At 37.8% G+C, this 19,949-nt stretch overlaps 1 protein-coding gene across 5 annotated transcripts in view; it reads left to right on the forward strand.

Moving 5' to 3' along the window:
- LOC145676649 (uncharacterized) overlaps nucleotides 1-19,949 on the forward strand; it is a 100,180-nt gene that overhangs the window by 30,304 nt on the left and 49,927 nt on the right. The gene's annotated exons all lie outside the window — the stretch shown is intronic.

Raw genomic sequence — 19,949 nt, forward strand, 5'->3', positions numbered from 1 at the left:
TCAATGCCACATGCTTGTGTCTTTTATTCTAAAGGGAACAGATGATTAATTAAAGTGAATGCTTGTGGAGAAATCCATGGAATGATAGTGTGAGAGGAAACGGGAGAACCCGGAGAAAACCACGAACACAATGTTGTCCACAACAAATTCATCTCCTCCTAGGATCGACCTGGCAGTGACGGCGCTACAGGGGGACAAAGAGGGGCGACCACCACCCCAATATTTTTTCTCGTCCATCCTTCGTCCACCATTTTTCTATGTACAACAGGTGAATAATAATAATAATAATAATACGTACAACCGATAATAATTATATTCAAAGCAAAACAAGTGTGGTTGCCTCGCCTCCCCAATATTACGAACCTAGCGCCGCTATTGCGACCTGGGAACCCTTGTACCGAAGGTGAGGGCTGTACTGCTTATCCACTATGACATCTGTCAGTTTCTAAATAACTGATACTATTGAAATAATAAAAAGGATAGTATAGAATCCTGGTGCGACAATCGTCTTGAAGAAAATTGTCTATTTCAGTCAAACTTTTTCAAAAATCCGAATACTTCTATTTTGTCACAAATAGCATGGAATCATTGGATTTGCTGTTTTTAGTGAGCCCTTTCGACTCGTGTAATGGCTAGCGCATGCGCCTTTGGTGCACGTGATCCCGGTGGAGAACGTTAAAAATGAGAATATATATATCAGGTGTCTCAAAAGTTCCCTGAATTTGCTGTTTGAAATAGGAGCTGTCTATCGACATGTTAGTATAAAAGACAGAAACTTTGTTCACCTATGTTGTGGGTCCAGCTAAATGGCAACGTTGCATTTTCAGTTAGCATTGGGCGCATAAAGAGTGTACAGCTCAAACGGCTCATCCAATTAAAAAAAAATCTTCACTTTAGATTGAAAACATCATATTTGGAGACGGTTTTCCCTCTTAGGCATCTTTCACATTATCCGACGATTTGCCGGATCCGGTTCCGGCTGTTTGCCGGATCCGGTTTCGGACCCTTTCATATTATCCGGCGTTTTGCCGTGGATGAAAAATATGCGAGCAGGGTTGCTGTGCAACTGAAGAAACAAAACTCTGTGACTCTTGTCGTGTTGTGGTGGTTCTAATGGACAGACGCAAAATGTGTTTTCTGCTCGCCTTGTTAAGACACAAGCAGAAAAAAAAAACGTCAGAGACACATATGGGTTCATCCTTGTTTTTAGAGAACCGGTATCTTGAAGGAGATTTTTCTATACTGTTTCCACAATTAAGGGAAGACGAAGGAAAATTCTTTAATTACTTTCGCATGTCTATCGCGTCAACTATTGTCATTCATTAATTTTGTTAACGTGGCTGCAGTGGACAAATGCAAAATAATATGCATTTTATTCGCTTTGTTACCAGTCCCGTAGCCAGCCCAAAAATTGAGGGGGCCCGGTAGAAGTAAGGGAGGCCCGACCCAATCATAGTATACTTCATCACCATACTATAGTTCATTTGCAAGCCTACCGTGAAACTTTTAGGGGGCCAGCAAAAGTTTAGGGGGACCGACCCCCCTAGCCCCCCGTGGATACGGGTCTGTCTGTTACCGAAATGAGAGAACATGCCACATACAGAAAAGATGTGCACTTTTTATTAGAGAAGCGGTATTTTGGAAGATTTTTCTATGCTGTTTCCACAATTGATAAACTTGGGCAAAATAGCGGCCCGGTTCTGGATATTTAAAATACCGTTCCGGTATTCAACTGTTGTGACTGAGAAAACCAGGCTAAAGTCCCCTCGGAATAGTCAACCGTTGAGGTCTATCCGAGAATCTCAAGCCAACATTCAGCCACTGACCCCAAGACTGGTCTGTAGGCATTATTATTATTATTATTATCATTATTATTATTATTATTATTATTATTATTATTATTATTATTATTATTATTATTATTACTAGCTGTTATGCCCGTTCTTCGCACGGGTCAGATAAAATATCAATGTAAACAAACTGAACAATGAGAGAAGAATTAAGAAACATTTCTAAAATTAGATACATTTTGTGTGAATATATATCCAACAACGTACGTGTTTTCATTGGGAAGGCCGATGGGGGCTGAATTTGAACGTAAACACTATCGGGAGTATCAATATACATCTGAGCGACCTCGACAAATATGAATTCGACACAAATATTGGTCATTTTCTACTACTTTTATATGTCCCGGTAAACACCCCCTGAGACCCCTCTCTGGTTCGAATTGTGAAAAAATCGCCTCTGGCGTTCAGCCGATACCGCAAAAACTATGAATGTGACTAACATCTGTCATTTTCTACTACTTTTACATAGAAAGTAAACGCCTCTGTGATCCTCTGGTTCCAATTTTGAAAAAACAACGCCTCTGGCTCCCAGTCGACGGGGGCTGTATTTGGAAGTCAACGCTTTGGGAGTATCACCATTCATCTCAGCGACAGCGAAAACTATTGATTTGACACTAATATCGGTCATTTTCGATTATTTTTACATCTCTTGCAATTCTCCACCCCGGTGACTCCCGGCCCGCATACAATGGTGGCTGAATTTGAAAATCATCGCTAATGAAAGTATCACCATTTATCTCAGAGACCGCGAAAACTGTGAATTTCACACTAATATCGGTCATTGTGGATTATTTTTTACATGTCTCGGTAATCTCCTGGCCCAAGTTCCTTAGCTGATGGGGACTAAATGTGAAAGTAAACGCTATCTTGAGTTTCACTATTGAGCTCAGTGACCCCGAAAGCTATGGATTTGACATTAATATCGGTCATTTTCGATTATTTTTACATGTCTCGAAATTCCTCCCCCCCCCCTTTGGTGATCCCCGGCCCGCATACAAATGGTGGCTGAAGTCATCGCTAATGGTAGTGTTACCATGGATCTCAGCGACCGCGAAAACTATGGATTTGACACTAATATCGGTCATTTTCTACTATTTTTACATGTCCTGGTAAACGCCCCCCTGAGACCTCCTGGTTCGAATTTTGAAAAAAAATGCATCGGTTTGATCTGGAGCCTGGACCAAGGTACCTGTGACCAAATTTTGGTAACTTTCGGTCCACTCGTATGATCCCTAGGCCGCACAACGACAGACAGACACATAAACTCTTTATTTTATTTATATTAGATTATTATTATTATTATTATTATTATTATTATTATTATTATTATTATTATTATTATTATTATTATTATTATTATTATACTATTTCGGGTTTATTCTTTTGTTTTAAGCGTTCCGACTATTGACTCAAGTCTCTTTAAAGCACTGCTCTAGTCTCTGAATTCAAAGGACTATTCAAGCAATTACAACCAGATAATTATAAAATATATAAAGTACGGTATATTTATCAAATATCACATCATGAATTCTCTTTTGCTTTGCGTAGCAAAATAGTATATAAATATATAGCAAAAGATTATATTGCTGAAATATTTGATAGTGTATATTTCAATTTTGGGTCACCACAAATTTATAGAAGGTCATTTGTCCAGTGCTACACGGACATCTCCCAATCTTCTATTACATAATAATTTATATTGATTTCGACACCGGTAGTATTGGTCGTTTTCAATTAATTTTACATGTCATCTTTCCCCATATATTGTATATACAGGTTTGGTTAATTACTCCAGATGTACTGGGCTAGAACATAACCACATACACAAACACACTCCACATAACACACAAAACCACACGCTCCCATATTATAGCAGCCACTTTCTGCTCTTTCCTGGCAACACTTGCTTCCTCCCCCAACACCCATCCGGTAGTTTGCCGCGTATATGTGAAGAGCGTCATTGCTTGTAATGTTCCGCTTGGCTATACACGGCGATTTGCCGCGCCGGATTCTAGCAGGGAGATCCGGCTGTTTTTGCTCGCCGGATGAATGTCCGGTGACCGCCGCACATATGTGAAGAGCTTCATTGCTTGCAATGTCTTTCTACCTCGTCCGGCAATTCACCGGAACGGGATCCGGCAAATCGCCGGATAATGTGAAAGGGACATAAGACTTTGTTGTAACTCAGGGGGGCGCGGTGGCTCAGTGGTAGAGCGTTCACCTCCGGTGCTTGGGGTCCCTGGTTCGATCCCAGCTCGCGCCGTGTGGACTTTGTGGTGGACAAACACCGTGCTCGTGGGTTTTCTCGGGGTTCTCCCGTTTCCTCCCACTATCTTCATTCCACCATTTCATTCATTTCTCATAATCACCGTCTCCTTTAGCCTAACCGGCATAACCGTGGGACGTAAAACTCAAAGATTTCATTTCATTTTTTTTCATTTTTTTGTTGTAACTCTGATAATAACAGAGTTACTCTATGTCAGGGGACTTTTGAGACAGTGTCAACGTAGCTAGTAGTTTTTTCGTTTTACGAGTGTTGCTGCATGGATGCACTAAAAAATTGCACCATGGATTCCTGAGATGTCTCATTAAATCAGTTCAGGCGAGCTTCTATCATTCTACTCAACCGATATTTGCGTGTGTTCGTCCGTCTGTTTGTTTCACGATAATTCTAGTAAGGCTTATCCAGTTTTAATGAAACTTAATATGTGCCTTCTTCCAATCTTCCGAGATGATAATACTTTTTTGGAAATGCAATCTGTAAAGAATAAGAGGTAAAATGAACCCCCTGTAGCAAATTTCACATATACCTACGGAAAAATTATTGAATTTAGATAAGACAGTGTATATTTTGTATTTTATTTGGGATATTGCGATCATTTCCATTGGTTTCGGCTGAAGTTGGTCAAGAATAAGCAGGTAAGTTCCTTCAGACGCTAAGATTTCGTTATTATTATTATTATTATTATTATTATTTTATAATGAAAGAAAACAATTTTGTTCGAGAATTTTCAGTAAAATTATTCGATTTTGATATAATATGGCTTATAAAATTATTGATGAGGCTTCCTAGTGATTCCCACTGCATGGAATCAAATACAGTGAAGAATGAGGGGTGGATTGGATTCCCCCCCCCTCCCAATTGGCTATGTCAGAATCTTCGGACATGTTAAATTGGCACGAATTAAAAGTAAGAAATCATGAGATGTGCATTGAATTTAGCTCCTGATTCTTACTTTTAGTTTGCCACCATTCCGGAATTCGTGAAATCTTAATATTACCGATTGAAAGTACGTCTCTATATTCCCAATCCTCTTTGCTGCTCTGAATGTCAGCATTTGAGACACCGAAACGTCACGTAATGTGCAAATTATGGCCAGGGAAAATATTTATTTATTGCCTTTCTACAGCAGCAAGGTTAGGGCCATAAGGCCTTCCTCTTACACCTAACTACAGAAAAAAAAAAAAAAACTAATTGATACAAACAAAAAACACGATACATTGTTTCACATTATACACGCATGTACACTCATGTTCAAAATTATTGTCGTATGTCTATGAATGTTTTTTTTTTTTTTTTTTTTTTTTGTAGAATATAATTAGATAACGAATTCGTCCGGTATTTCTTATAATGTTAGTATGTGTATAATCGACAAAGACATGTATGTGATAAATAGAGACCGGATGTTTAGGCACTAAAAACCTGGAAAATAGGCAGGCAAATAGGCACTAAAAATTTAAAAAATAGGCACTAAAATGTAACTCGAAGTAATGAAGATAAATACTCAATACCATTAAAAATAGATTCAAGTCATAGATAATGTTCAAAGAATATAGAAACATACTTGTTTGTTAATATCTTCTTTTATTGTATATATAAAAACGAAGCTTGTTATGCATTCCATACATACTGGGTGACCTGAAAGATGTGCACATACTTCGGGAGCTGATTGATGACATCGAAAGTAGACAAAAAGTCCTGTTGCATGTTGTCGAATTCCGCGTCGTGTACGAGTGACAGGGGGGCAAACTTGGAATCCAAAACCGAATCGTGGCAATTGGAACGAGACATAAAGGTGTTCACATACTTCGGGAGGTGATACGTGACATTCAAGAGGACTTTTTGTCTTCTTTTCATGTCACGAATCACCTCGCAAAGTATGTGCACATCTTTCGGTTCCGTTCCAATTGTCAGGATTTAATTTTCGATTCCAAATTGGCACTCTGTCAGGCGTACACGACACGGAATTTGACAAAATACCAGAGGACATTTTGTCTTCTTTTGATATCACTAATCACCTCCCGAAGTATGTGCACATCTTTGAAGTTCACCATGTATATATATCGTAACGTACCACGTGCTTGTGTTTACAAACACTTAATATGTGTGTATTATTTGTTATATAAATTATATATTTTTCCTAATGAAGGCTCATTTTGAAGAAAATGCATAGAATAGGCAATATTAGGCACTAAAGCAATTATTTAGGCAGTAAAGGTCGAAATAGGCAAAATAGGCAAAATAAAATTGGCTTAAATCCAAACTATAAACCCCCATATAAACTTTAAAACGTTATTTTTGATCATATCTTTAATAATAAAGAATAGGCATTTTGCCTAACATCCGGACTCTAGTGATAAATTTCATGTCAAAAGAGCAGTAAGTAAGAACAATAAAGCGAAAATAAATCTTTCTTGTCCATTTAGCAACATTTTGTTTTACTCATTGTAATTTTCGTATTTATAATTCTTTTCCTATGAAATTTACCACAAATATACATTTTACGATTATACACATAGTATCAGTATTAAAAGTACCCTGCAAAATCAATATCAAATTATATTCTTACAAGAAGACAGTTATAGATATGCGACAATCATTTTGGACATGGGTGTACATAAACACAAAACACACACACACATGCTTACTAAGAACACATTATAAGAATAACTAATACAATACAACACTATACAAATATGACAGTTACAAAGAATCTTACAAAAGTTTTGAGTTATGTTTATCAGAGAATGGATATGTTAAGTAGACAGGTTCTGTTTTAGCAAGTTTTTCGTTTTCAGAGCAAATTTTGATTTTGATTTTAAGTTTCTCACTCTGGGGGGTGGGTAATTGCGCGGAGCTTTGTACAACAACCAAGCATGTTGCGTCAGTCAGTTGTAAGGACGATCACTTTGCTTGGTCTAGAAACTGTTCAGCCTTTCAAAGGGAGGAAAAGTCGGGGAATTTCTGGTAGTTCGCTCCGCTAGTGGTGAAAAGCGTCGTATGAAAGAGAGCGTTCAAAACCCTTTTTACTGTTCTTTTTTCATCTGTAGTTGCATATCGGAGGTCCATTTTAATACAGAAAAATGATACCTTAGTAAACAAACTTAGTCTTGATAAGAATGAGAAACCGCAATTGCTGCCTCGTCCAGCACTGAACTAATTTCCGCGTATTTGCAATGGTTCAAAACTAACGTCATTTACCATACATTTCTGAAATGATACTAATGCAGCACACACGTCGTCATGTTAATGACTCTTTCCTCTCTCAGAGAAAATCTCCATTAATTTGCAAACCACCTTCGATTTCACAGAAAAATGATATGGTGGAAGACAGATGGGTAGTGAGGGGATGGTATTGACATACGAGCTAAGATTTGTTCTTCTAATATAACGCTGCTTCTCTTATTTGCAAAAAAATCATTTTAAATTGACCAAGTCTTGTATTCTATCTCACTATGGAATCTACAGGTAGAACCTGAGTATATTCAGCCTTGTGAAAAGAGAGGACTAGTTGCTCCAACACTCTTTTCACAAGTTTTAAACACAAAATCTATCACATTTCTGTCTTCAAACAGAGCACTATATTTACTTATAAGCCATAGAATGAAGTTCGATCATTTGATTGCAGTTTAAGGTTCCTTTTCATCGTCTAAGTTAGACGAACACCTAATCATATGTTTCCTCACTTCAGCCGAATTCTACACCCACAAATAGATGAAATTATCGTAATTTTCAATGTACCACTTTCGTTTTGCTGAGACAATTATTTACTTACAATCTATAGTATATAGAAAAATATCTAATAAGCAATACACTTTTTTTTTTTTTAAATGTAAATTGGAAATAGTTATATACAGGAACTGGATAAAAAGTAATTGCAACCCCCATTGTTATAATTCTTAGCTGGATTTAAGCACAGAACATCAGTTATATTCCTTCAGTGTAATTGCCTCCCATTATCGCCTTCTGCCACACGTATAGAAGGCGTCGTACCTTATAAGGTGTCAATCTTTGTCGGTGTCCTGTATGGACCACCATATGGGACGGATGATGGTTTCTCGTGTGTTCTAGTGCTTCCGGCGAAGTATTTCCTTCATTTTGGCGTGAAAATTGTCACGAAGTCCCTGAAAACATTGTTTTTGCACTTCACCCAAGTGCAACTTCAATCTTGATCCCCACACGTTGTTCGTCTTTCCGAAACATATTGTTATGGTGCATCCACTTTTTTACGACACTGATGCTTTTGATTGAATAACACAAATTCGTTGCCACTCGCCACGCATCGTCACCCCCCACATTCCTTTATCACCTACGGAAATCGTACCTTGTTATATCGTAAGTAATGTCACAAAGTTTGGAGTGGCGCTGTAGGCATCCGGAGTGGCACAGTGTAGCCATCTGTGTATAAAGCGGAAGATGCATGTAGTGTGTGTTTGACTGTTCATGACATACGTTGATATTGTATTGAGTTCTGATGGAGTGGGGAGATTACGAAAATCGTGTAGCAGTAATTGCACTACACAAGGTCGGGAAGACAGCAGGTGAGATTTTCAAACTCCTGAAACCCCTAAAAATCAGCAGGAGATTCCTGTATTGCGCCATACAGCGATACACCGAGACTGGAACGGCAGCTGACCGCGCAAGAAGTCGCAGCAAGAATTCAAAGAAATCCTGTTCGAACAGAAAGTGTAATGGCTGCTGAGATGAACATCACCAGAAATTCCATGTCTCGTGTGCTCAGGAGTGACCTACATCTACGGGCGTATAAGAGGCGGACTGGTCACTTTCTGTCCCAAACATTAATGTCGCAGAGGGTCCTTAAATCAAAGAGACTGTTGCGGCGTTACGCCAACAGTCTGCACAAAGATTCTGTTCACTGACGAAAAGATGTTCACAATTGATCAAATCTAAAACGCCCAAAATGACCGTGTGTATGCCACGTCATCTACTGCAGCTGCTGAGGCAGCTCCAAGGGTTCAGAGGGCATATCATCCTGCTTCAGGATGGTTTGGTGGAGAGTGAGCTACTCAGGCACAACCGAGCTGCATTTTTGCGAACAAGGTGTTAAAACATCTGCCAAGATGTACCAGGACACAGTGCTAACATCTATAGTGAAACCACTGTCTGCTACCATATTCCCTGGAGAAAGGTGGACCTTCCAGCAGGATTCCGCTCCAGGCCACAAAGCGAAAACAACCCAGGACTGGCTGGCACGGAACGTCCCTGACTTCATTTGTACCGCTGATTGGTCTTCTAGCATCCCGGACCTTAACCCGTTGCACTACAAACTTTGGGCAGTCCTTCAGGCAAAGGTCTGCCATAAATGGCATCCATCTGTCGACAGTCTGAAACAATCCTTGACCCGAGCAGTGAACAATTGTCTCATGTACGTGGTGCGTAATGCCATTGACCAGTGGCCGGAAAAACTTCGTGCCTGCATCAAGGCCAAGGGGGAACATTTCGAAAAATGATTCGTGCGTCAAGTGTACAACATATCAATGTAAAACATAACCAAAATAAATTTTCGTAGTGTTAATACTCTGTGTTATTCACATTCAAACTTGTGACAGTATTTATGATATAACTAGGTATAATGATTGGACATAGCCCTCTGACTTAAAAAAATAAAAAAAAAAAAATGTTATTACTACCTTTTATCCAACATTTGTATGTAGAATGAAAAGCTTGCTTTTTTCTTTATTTTGCATTGTACAAGCTTTGTTTTAGTAGACTTAAATCCGATTAAAACTACTCGCTGAGCGAAACAATACATTTGTTGTTAAAAATTTTAACGTATAACAGTTTCGCCAACTATCCACTTGGCTTCATAAATGTCTGGTTGGCAGCCCATGCCTGGTTATAGTGATTAGTATTATATTTGTATGTAACTGGATTTTGATATTAAAAGGTTGGGAGAGAAAAGCCCAAATACCGTCAACTAATTTGCTATACCTACAGCCCTAGCAGGATATTTTTACATGGTAGAAGCGTCGGACTCAATCCGAACAGATTGAATTGCACACTCCTCTACCGGACAATCTATATTGTAATATCCTATGTGATGTCGTAAACAAGCAGTTCCACGCTTCAATGTTTACAAACAACACCACATGGTTCGGCAAGAGGATCTTCCACCAGAGGGACCTGCTATCACCTGCAGACGACGTTTAGCCCCTCCTACGGAGCAGAAGACGAAATCGAAGCAGAAGCGCCACCGCCACCCAAGGGACGCTATAAATTGGATGGACGAAGGCAACTCGACACCAGTTTTCTGGTGACCCTCCTCTAGTCTGCTACGGGACTCTTGGAGTAACCTAACCCCAGGCCTCTAGTCTGCTACGGGACTACGCCTATCCTATCTCCTGGCTTAGCCTGCTACGGGGCTCTGTCTGGGAATCCCAACCTCAGCCGCTTAGCCTGCTACGGGGCTCTGTTGGCAACTTAACCTGCCTCTGCTTGCTACGGAGCATTGGTTCCTTAACTCCACTCCTCTTAGCCTGCTACGGGGCTCTGTTGGAGATCCTGTCTGCGACCACTCGGTCAAAGACTACCTTTTACTCACCCTTTTAAATAGAGACCAAATTGTATAGTATTTTGTACAAATACTCATATTTTTATAATAAAACTGGTAGTGGGAGACGATTCCGGACACTCTTTTTATTATCTGCTCTACCTCTTCCTTATATGAGACGAATTTACACAAAGTTTTACATGGTAGAGGCTTGACCGACTCAGAATAAACTCTGAATACTCCCCTACCGGACAGTATTTTTATTAACCAGAAGTGGACTTTTTTTTCTGTGGAAGGTATGTGAATTTTTTAAAGTGTTAGTGCTTTTAAGTGAACTGAATTTTGTTTATGCCTCAAACTAGAACTGGTAAAAACACTTTTCCAGAAAACATTTTTAACATGGAGCAAAATTCGCGCCCTTCTTTTAATATACCACACCTCACTAAGTATTCGGGACACGTTACGGAAGACCCCGATAGATTTTTTATGCTCTTTGACCATTTGGCACTATTACATTCATGGAATGAACAGAAAAAGAAAGAACTATTACCTATGTACTTACAAGATGTAGCACTTGATTTAGTCCTACAGTTAAAGGCCCAGAATCAGTTAGACGCGCTTAATTATGACCAATTAAAAGACAAATTAGTTGCACTGAGTAGACCAAGATTACCGGCATATCGAGCGGAATTCGAAATTTTTCAAGTCCAACAAGGTGAAAACGAGCCAGTAGATGCTTATTTTCTCAGAAAATTAAGGGTCATTAGACAAGTTCTGCCTCAGGCCACCGAGGAGCAGAAAATAAATTATTTATCCTTAGGTTTAAAGAAAACTTTTTTGCAAAAGATAGCGTTAGAAACATTTACAACTGTTCACGCCTTACAAACGCATTTACACAACCTCGAGAAAGCAAATGACCTCATGAAGAAACGTGATTACGTGGAATTACAACAGGCATTCTATTCACTCTGCGATCAGAGTACACCAGTCAGCAGTTTACATTCATCAGCAGTCGCTGGCGCTTCCTTCCCTGTGCATCAACAACAACTGACCTATTCAATATGTAACCCAACACCTAGTTGGAATCAATACCAGCAACCAGCTTCAGTTTTTCCTACACCTTCAGCACCACAGCTACAGGATGCATCACAAAATCAGATAATTCCAAATCCTTCCCCCCAAGTTGCTAATCCGAATCCCCCTCCCGAACCCCCCGCGCCTAGCACATCTAGTAATTCCAGTGCAAACAATTCATTAGATTTTACTAAATTAGCAAATCAAATGGCTGAACTATCTCTTCTTGTAGCTCAAAATGCCATTAAGAACTCACAATTTAGAAGAGGTGGCCGTAACAATTATAGGTCGAAAAGTACAAATAACGGAAATCAAAATCGGCAGAGAAATGGAAATAAGAGCAATTCTAAAAATAATAATAAAGATAATAATAGTAATCCTAGGCCGGAAACTGTTACAGTATGCGGTACGTGCTATAAGAAAGGTCATTCTTCCAGTACATGTTATAAGAACAATCAGCAGGGAAACGCCTAGGGGGGCCCCAGGACACACCCTCTCAAGAACATGTTCTGAGGGCCGAGAACCAGGAAAAAAGTGAACAACAAAGATTGACAAATACATCACTTTATGCAGTAGCTCCGTTATCAGATAGAAGGGAGAACATTAAAATGTTAAACCAGGAACATAAATTATTAATTAATGTAACAATTAATAAAGAGAAGTATCCTGTAATCATAGACACTGGCAGTTCATTGAGTCTTTGGCCTAAAAATTGGCTTCCACCAAACACAAAATTGATTCCTTTTAGCACTAATCTACGAAGAATTGAGAATTCTGTCGTAAATTTACGCTATATAGCTTTGATTACATTCAGAATTGGCTCAACAACATTTTCTCATTATTTCAGAATTTTAGAGCATGGAGATTTTTTGCCTTTATTCGGTGAAGACATTCTAAATCGATTACAGACCAAAATTGACTTAAAGAATAACATGTTGTCAGTATACAAGAAACCACGGCCTCCGCAGTATCCAATTGAAATTGATACCCAGGAAAAATTATCTGCTAACGCTATGCATACAATAAAACAGCACAAGTCGGCTGATGTTTTTACAACTCGAAAGGTTACCATACCAGCCAGGTCACATTTCTTTTTACCAATTAGTGTCAAGAATCGGCAAAAGAATAATAAATATTTTTTCATCTCTCCATTAGAAAATTTGCTGGACAAATACGGACTACAAACGTTACCTACTAAGGTACCTAAGAATAATTTGACTTTATTGATATCAAATCCTACTAGTAGACCGGTAACGTTAGTAAAGAGCACCCCAATTGCTTACGTAGAAGAGAATCTTCAAGAAGTAGATTTACAGGGTAATTGTCAAGATAATGGCCATGATGACGAAACTTTTTACAGATCAGACAAAGAAATTCAGGATCGATTAGAAGAAACAAAATCATTTTTTGATATTAATTTGTTTGACATAAACCCGGATTTATCAGAAGAAAAAAAGAAAGCCGTACAAGATTTACTCTTTAAATACAGAGATGTTTTTTCCTACACACCAACTGACATTGGCTACTTTCGTGGCTATGTACATAAAATAAGAATAGATAAAGGAGCCTCTTTTCATCAGAGATCACCTCCCATTCCATTGGCAGTAAGACCCCAAATTGACTTACAAATTAAACAACTTTTAGATGCCAATATTATTAAAGAAACTAGTGACAGTTCTTTTTCCTCGCCACTTCTCATAGTGAAGAAGCCAAATACTTCAGAGTTCCGCTTAGTTCTCAACCTCCAAGCTTGTAATAGGTTCTCACATTACCTAAGTATACCATTTCAAAATACGGAGGATATTCTACACGTTTTAAGAGGAAAAAACTCCATATCCACAATCGACATAAAATCCTCCTATTTCCAGCTATTGTTGCATCCCAAAAGCCAAAAATACATGACTTTTGAGGTCAACCATACTAGAAAGGCATATAAATTCCAGAGGTGTACCATGGGTCACTCCAGTTCCGCCGCCGGACTCAGTATAGCTGTACGCATGCTTTTAGAGGGCCTACCACCCCGTATAACTGCATTCGCTGATGATTTGGTCATAGGAAGTAAAAATTGGAAACAACAGTTATCGGATTTAGAATTACTTTTTAAAAGATTAAGAAAGCATGATTTTCGTGCCAGTCCAAAAAAGACCCACTTATTATACACAGAATTGGACGTTTTAGGCTTCACAGTTAGTGGGAAAGAAATCAAGATTTCACCTAAAATCGCTAACAAGATTCGAAATTTTACGAAACCAACTACTAAAAGAACTCTGAAAAGCTTTTTAGGATTATGTTCTTATTTAAGAGCACATATCAAAAATTTCTCAGAAAAAATAGAACCATTTCAGTGCCTTTTAGACAAGAATTCAAAATTTAAATGGACCTCTCAGCATGACGAATTATTTGAGAAACTTAAGACTGACATCATACACGCGCCATCTTTGTTTCACTTCGATCCCTCACTGGAAATACGTGTGTATACCGACGCTTCCTCTATATCCGCAGGAGGCTTATTAGCATGCTATAACCAAAAAACGAAACAAGAACGTGTTGTTGCCTATGCTAGTAGACGTTTTACACCAAGTGAAAGGAAAGCATCCACTTGGCAAAAAGAGCTGTACGCCTTAATATATGTTTTGAGAAAATTTAGATACTTCCTACTAAATAGAAGATTTAAATTATTTATAGACGCCAAATGCTTGACATCTCTCACAACACAAGTGGACAAAGTTGGAAAATTTAGTCGCTACCGAATATTCTTAGCAGACTACAATTTCGAAATACAACACATTAAAAGTCAATTACACCCAGCGGACATCTTTAGTCGTTTAGAAGATAAACAGGAGATTAAACAGGGAGAAAAACAAGAAATTGACAATTTCTCGGACACAGAAGATGCTAAAGTATTTGCATCCCATTCTTTAGACACTACTCTCCAAATTGAACAACCTATAATCCTACCAAATTTAGCAGAAGAACAAAGGAAAGATCCTTCATTCTCTGACATCATCACTGTTTTGGAAAATAAGGAACCTAATAAGTTGTCTACTCTTCGGGCCGCAAAATATTTTTCTCTAAAGGACGGGATATTATACAGAACACAGAAGCATCCCCAATTAGGATTGTTATATCTACTTTGTGTGCCGAAATCTTTATTAAGTAAGTGGTTTGATGCCTTACACAATAACCCAATGGCACCACACTTTGGATATACCAAAACATATCATTCGGCGCTTAGGAAATACTACTTTCCTAATATGAAAGCGTACATTGCCAACAGAATTAAAACATGCATTTCCTGTCAGAAACTCAAGAAATTACCAGTTAAACCAGCGGGTCAATTACTCCATCACCCACCTAAGCCGATCGCAACAGCTTGGCAATATGATTCTATTGGAAAAATAACAGTGGGAAATGGACAGTTTAAACACATATTAGTGGCCATAGAAATGTGCACAAGATATTGTGTGACCAAGGTTGTGGACAACATAACAGCGGAAGAAATTGAACAATTTCTCATATATGACATCATACTCAAATTTGGACCTTTTTCATATTTATACCTGGATAGACATCCAGTACATAACGCTAAGAGGCTGCAAAATTTGGCAAAATGCTATAACTTTGAATTTAAATTTTGCCCTGCATACGACCATAAAAACCTAGGGGTAGTGGAAACATTCCACAAGACAATACAGAATGCACTTAAATTTTTCGTGCAAGAAAACCAAAATCTTTGGCCGAAGCTGATACCATATATTACATTCGCTATTAATACATTTGTGCAAGCCGGAACTAAATATTCTGCTTTTTTCCTCATGTATGGATATGAACCTAAGACCATCTCTGATATTGCGTTAGCGTCAACTCCAACATTATGTGTCAACAAAGAACATTTGAATAAAATACGTGAGAGTGTACAGAATAACTTGATCGCTAGCTATAATAAGCAGAAAAAGTATTTCGATAGCAGACACCGACAAACTCAATTTGAAAAGGGACAAAAAGTACTAGTTTACTTTCCTAATCGGCAAATAGGAGTGCCGGAAAGTTTTTCAGCTTCCTATGTTGGACCCGTTCAAATCCTGGATAGACTGAATCCTAACCTTTATAAGATAGAATTTCCAAATTCTTTTCGGAAGAAAATACAAGAAATCTCAATAGACCGAATCAAGCCATTTTATCAAGAATTACAAAACATAGAACAAGAATAAATAACTTCATTTTATTTTCTAAACGAGCGAAAAAAAAAGTACAGTACTCACCACTAGGAAGAAAGAAATATTTAAAGTCAAGACTTCAGCAGATAAAAACACTTTTCATAACGACACGAACATTCATTTCCTCTTTGTTTTATAAAAAGCTGAATCATTATTCTGCAACTGAATGAAAAAAAAAAAATGCTGAGATCTGCATTTCCGCATTTAAAAGGCAACTGATCTTTTACAAGGACAGCCAACATAATTCTACATTATCATCGATATTTTTTTTCTTTTCCTCTGTAAACTACATATTGTAACTGACATTATGCAACTTGAATATTGTACAGGACGTTTCAAAAGTTATGACCACATCTACATTATACAGGATGACCAGGAATTCAGGACCATTATTACTATTGTCATTGACATTTAAAATTGGATTATTTTATTGAAATACATATCTTTAGTGCAAATATTTTAGAAACTTTTACACCTTATACAGGGTGACCAAGAAATCACGCCGTTCGAATTAGAACTTTCCAATATAAATTATCTTTATATCTCAGTGTCAATTGCAACTTTTTTAGTATTCCTAAGTCTTATTATTTTATACATATTATATCGTCGTCTTCGTTCGTTACCAAACAAATCTAGAACGAACCGCATAGAAATTTCATCTCCTATTCCATTGGAAACATTTAATACCAATAATACAACTAAGGAGCAACAGCTAACACAGACTCCAACCCCACTTACTATAAGTGAATTAGTTTATATTTATTGACGCCAAGCCAAAAACAGCCCTATCTCGAGGGAAATGAAGTATCATGTACCATGTACGGATCCTGCCTGTATATAGGGACCACCTGTTTAGTGCTCTATATTCCGCTACCACATTACTGCTCCGAAAAGTGATTTTCATTTATTTCAGTGCCACAAGTGTTTAGTGTTCAGTGATTTCTTTTGTGTGTGTGATTCTTCAGTGTTGCCAACTATCACATAAACAAAAATAACCCTTCGGCTTATTTTTAAACAAGCCAGGGGGGTGTAATATCCTATGTGATGTCGTAAACAAGCAGTTCCACGCTTCAATGTTTACAAACAACACCACATGGTTCGGCAAGAGGATCTTCCACCAGAGGGACCTGCTATCACCTGCAGACGACGTTTAGCCCCTCCTACGGAGCAGAAGACGAAATCGAAGCAGAAGCGCCACCGCCACCCAAGGGACGCTATAAATTGGATGGACGAAGGCAACTCGACACCAGTTTTCTGGTGACCCTCCTCTAGTCTGCTACGGGACTCTTGGAGTAACCTAACCCCAGGCCTCTAGTCTGCTACGGGACTACGCCTATCCTATCTCCTGGCTTAGCCTGCTACGGGGCTCTGTCTGGGAATCCCAACCTCAGCCGCTTAGCCTGCTACGGGGCTCTGTTGGCAACTTAACCTGCCTCTGCTTGCTACGGAGCATTGGTTCCTTAACTCCACTCCTCTTAGCCTGCTACGGGGCTCTGTTGGAGATCCTGTCTGCGACCACTCGGTCAAAGACTACCTTTTACTCACCCTTTTAAATAGAGACCAAATTGTATAGTATTTTGTACAAATACTCATATTTTTATAATAAAACTGGTAGTGGGAGACGATTCCGGACACTCTTTTTATTATCTGCTCTACCTCTTCCTTATATGAGACGAATTTACACAAAGTTTTACAATATATTAATCAAAAAATGGACTTACAACTTACTAGGTACATACTATAGGCTGTGTAGACTGTGTTTTTGTTTCTCTTCTCCTAAAAGTATAAATAAAATTGATCTGGCAGAACTTTATTCCACAAACTAGATCCAGCAAGAACACAGATACAGAAAATATGCCCGAACAGGATTCTAGACTCCTTTTAATATCCCATATTTAACGAAGTACTCCGGACAAATAACCGAAAATCCCGATCATTTCTTAATGTTATTTGATCATTCGACACTACTCCAGTTATTGACGGCGGAGAAAAAGGAGTAGTTGCTTTCTATATACTTACTGGACATTGTATTGGACTTAAGTTCTTCAATTAAAAAATCAAAATACATTGGGGAATCTTACATATGAACAGTTGAAGAGCAAGTTAACAAGACTAAGTCGTCCCAAGTTGCCAACCTACATGGCAGAATTCGAAATATATCAAATACATTAGAGTGGAAATGAACCCATGGACGACTTGTAGAAACGAACTTTTCTATAAATTTCATGGCTTATACGGTGAAAAAGATATTTTTGATATCAGTTTGTCCGCTTGTCTTCTATTTTTCTGTTCATCCTTTGATATGTTAACATTTCTAGATGCCCGATTTGTAAGACCTTCATGAGAATCTATAGAGTAGCTCTTCGACTTTCAGCTCTTTCTTCAAGAATGAGGGTAATGATATACTGAAAAGTGTTAATTGTAAACTATTTACTACAAAACAGCTCCAATAATTTTACTTATTTTTAAAAATCAATCATTTCTATTAGTATAACTGACAAGAACTACTAATATTAAAATTAGGTTATCCATTTTCGTATGTAATCTTTAGTAGAGATTAATAAATAGTGTAGAGTCCTTCAAAAGTGTTTATAATATCACAGTTTCGTAGTGATTATGGTTATTTTTTTATTTATGTATGTTTCACACACAGATCTAGTGTCCATTTTACAGTGAAACAAAATATATAAGAAACAACAACAATAATATATATATATAAAATGTGTACCATATTTACAAAGACTGTAGTTAGTTTCTAAAACGATTTTCGGAGTCAAAAATATCAACATCGAACGATAAACTATTGTACAATGATGCCTGAAGTACAAAGAACGTTGTGTAATTGATAGTTTGGGTGTTACATATGTTAGTAACGTATGGCTGCGAGTAAGGCGAGAAGGTTGACGAAAATTAAAAACAGAAACCAATAATTTGGAGTCAGTTTTTCCATTGATTATTTTATGGAGAAGCAGCAAGTCGGCCACCATCCGTCGAGTAAATGGAGTCTGTATATTAAGTTTGGTTAGGAGCTTTGTTTAATTGAGGCTACGTACTGAAGGAACTCTTGTTGAAGAATGGCGAAAAAAAAGAGATAAGAACAGAATCAAAACAGGATAAGGTTTAAACTACAGGCATATTCCTTATCGGTGAGCATATTTAATTTTAAGAGATACGAAAATTTTGCAGAAAATACTGAGTGATTTGAGATCGCAGATTTCAGTAAATGTGAAAGAATGCCCAGTATTCTCATAGCACTCTTCACCGTAACAGTGATATGATTAGCGAATGTTTCTTATCGAATACTGTTCCGAGGTCTTTATGTTTCACGACTCTTTCAATAGGACAATTATTAATATAATATGTGTGATACATTTTATTTTTCTTCAAAGATATAATATTTTTGAGGGTTCAGTTTTACATTCCAAGTTCACATCAGTCAGTAAGTTTAGTGAGAATTTGTTGACGTCGTAGGGCATCGTCTATGGTGGAGATTTTATGGAAAGTTTTACAATCATCAGCAAAGAGAACAATGTTAGTAGATGGTAAAGAAAGGAAGGAAGGGAGATTATCCCTGTAAAGAAGATATAGCAATGATCCTGGTATATTATCTTGAAAAAACCCAGAAAGAACTGGGACAAATTTGGATGATGTATGTGGCAGAACAACACGTTGCATAGGATCAGTAAGATAATCTTTTAGTAAAGACAGGAATTTGTAATAAAGATTAAATCTATTGGAGAGCTTGTGTAGAAGCAGATGGATTTCAATTTTATCTAAAGCTTTTGAGAAATCTAAGTATATTTACATCCAGTTGAGAAGTTCGTGAAACACAATCTGTAACATGAATAAGAAATTGTGATAGGTTAGTAAGGCATGATTTCTGTTGCAGGAAGTCATGCTGTGCGATTTTCAAATAAGGGGCTGTGGACTTGTAAAATCTGTCCTTTATGATTTTCTCGCAAAAAAATTGACAGTGGAGAAAGAGAAATGGGTCTATAAGAACATATTTCAGTTTT

The sequence above is a fragment of the Thermobia domestica genome, unplaced genomic scaffold (assembly GCF_964235325.1).
Source record: "Thermobia domestica unplaced genomic scaffold, izTheDome1.hap1.1 HAP1_SCAFFOLD_269, whole genome shotgun sequence".
Lineage (NCBI taxonomy): Eukaryota > Metazoa > Arthropoda > Insecta > Zygentoma > Lepismatidae > Thermobia > Thermobia domestica.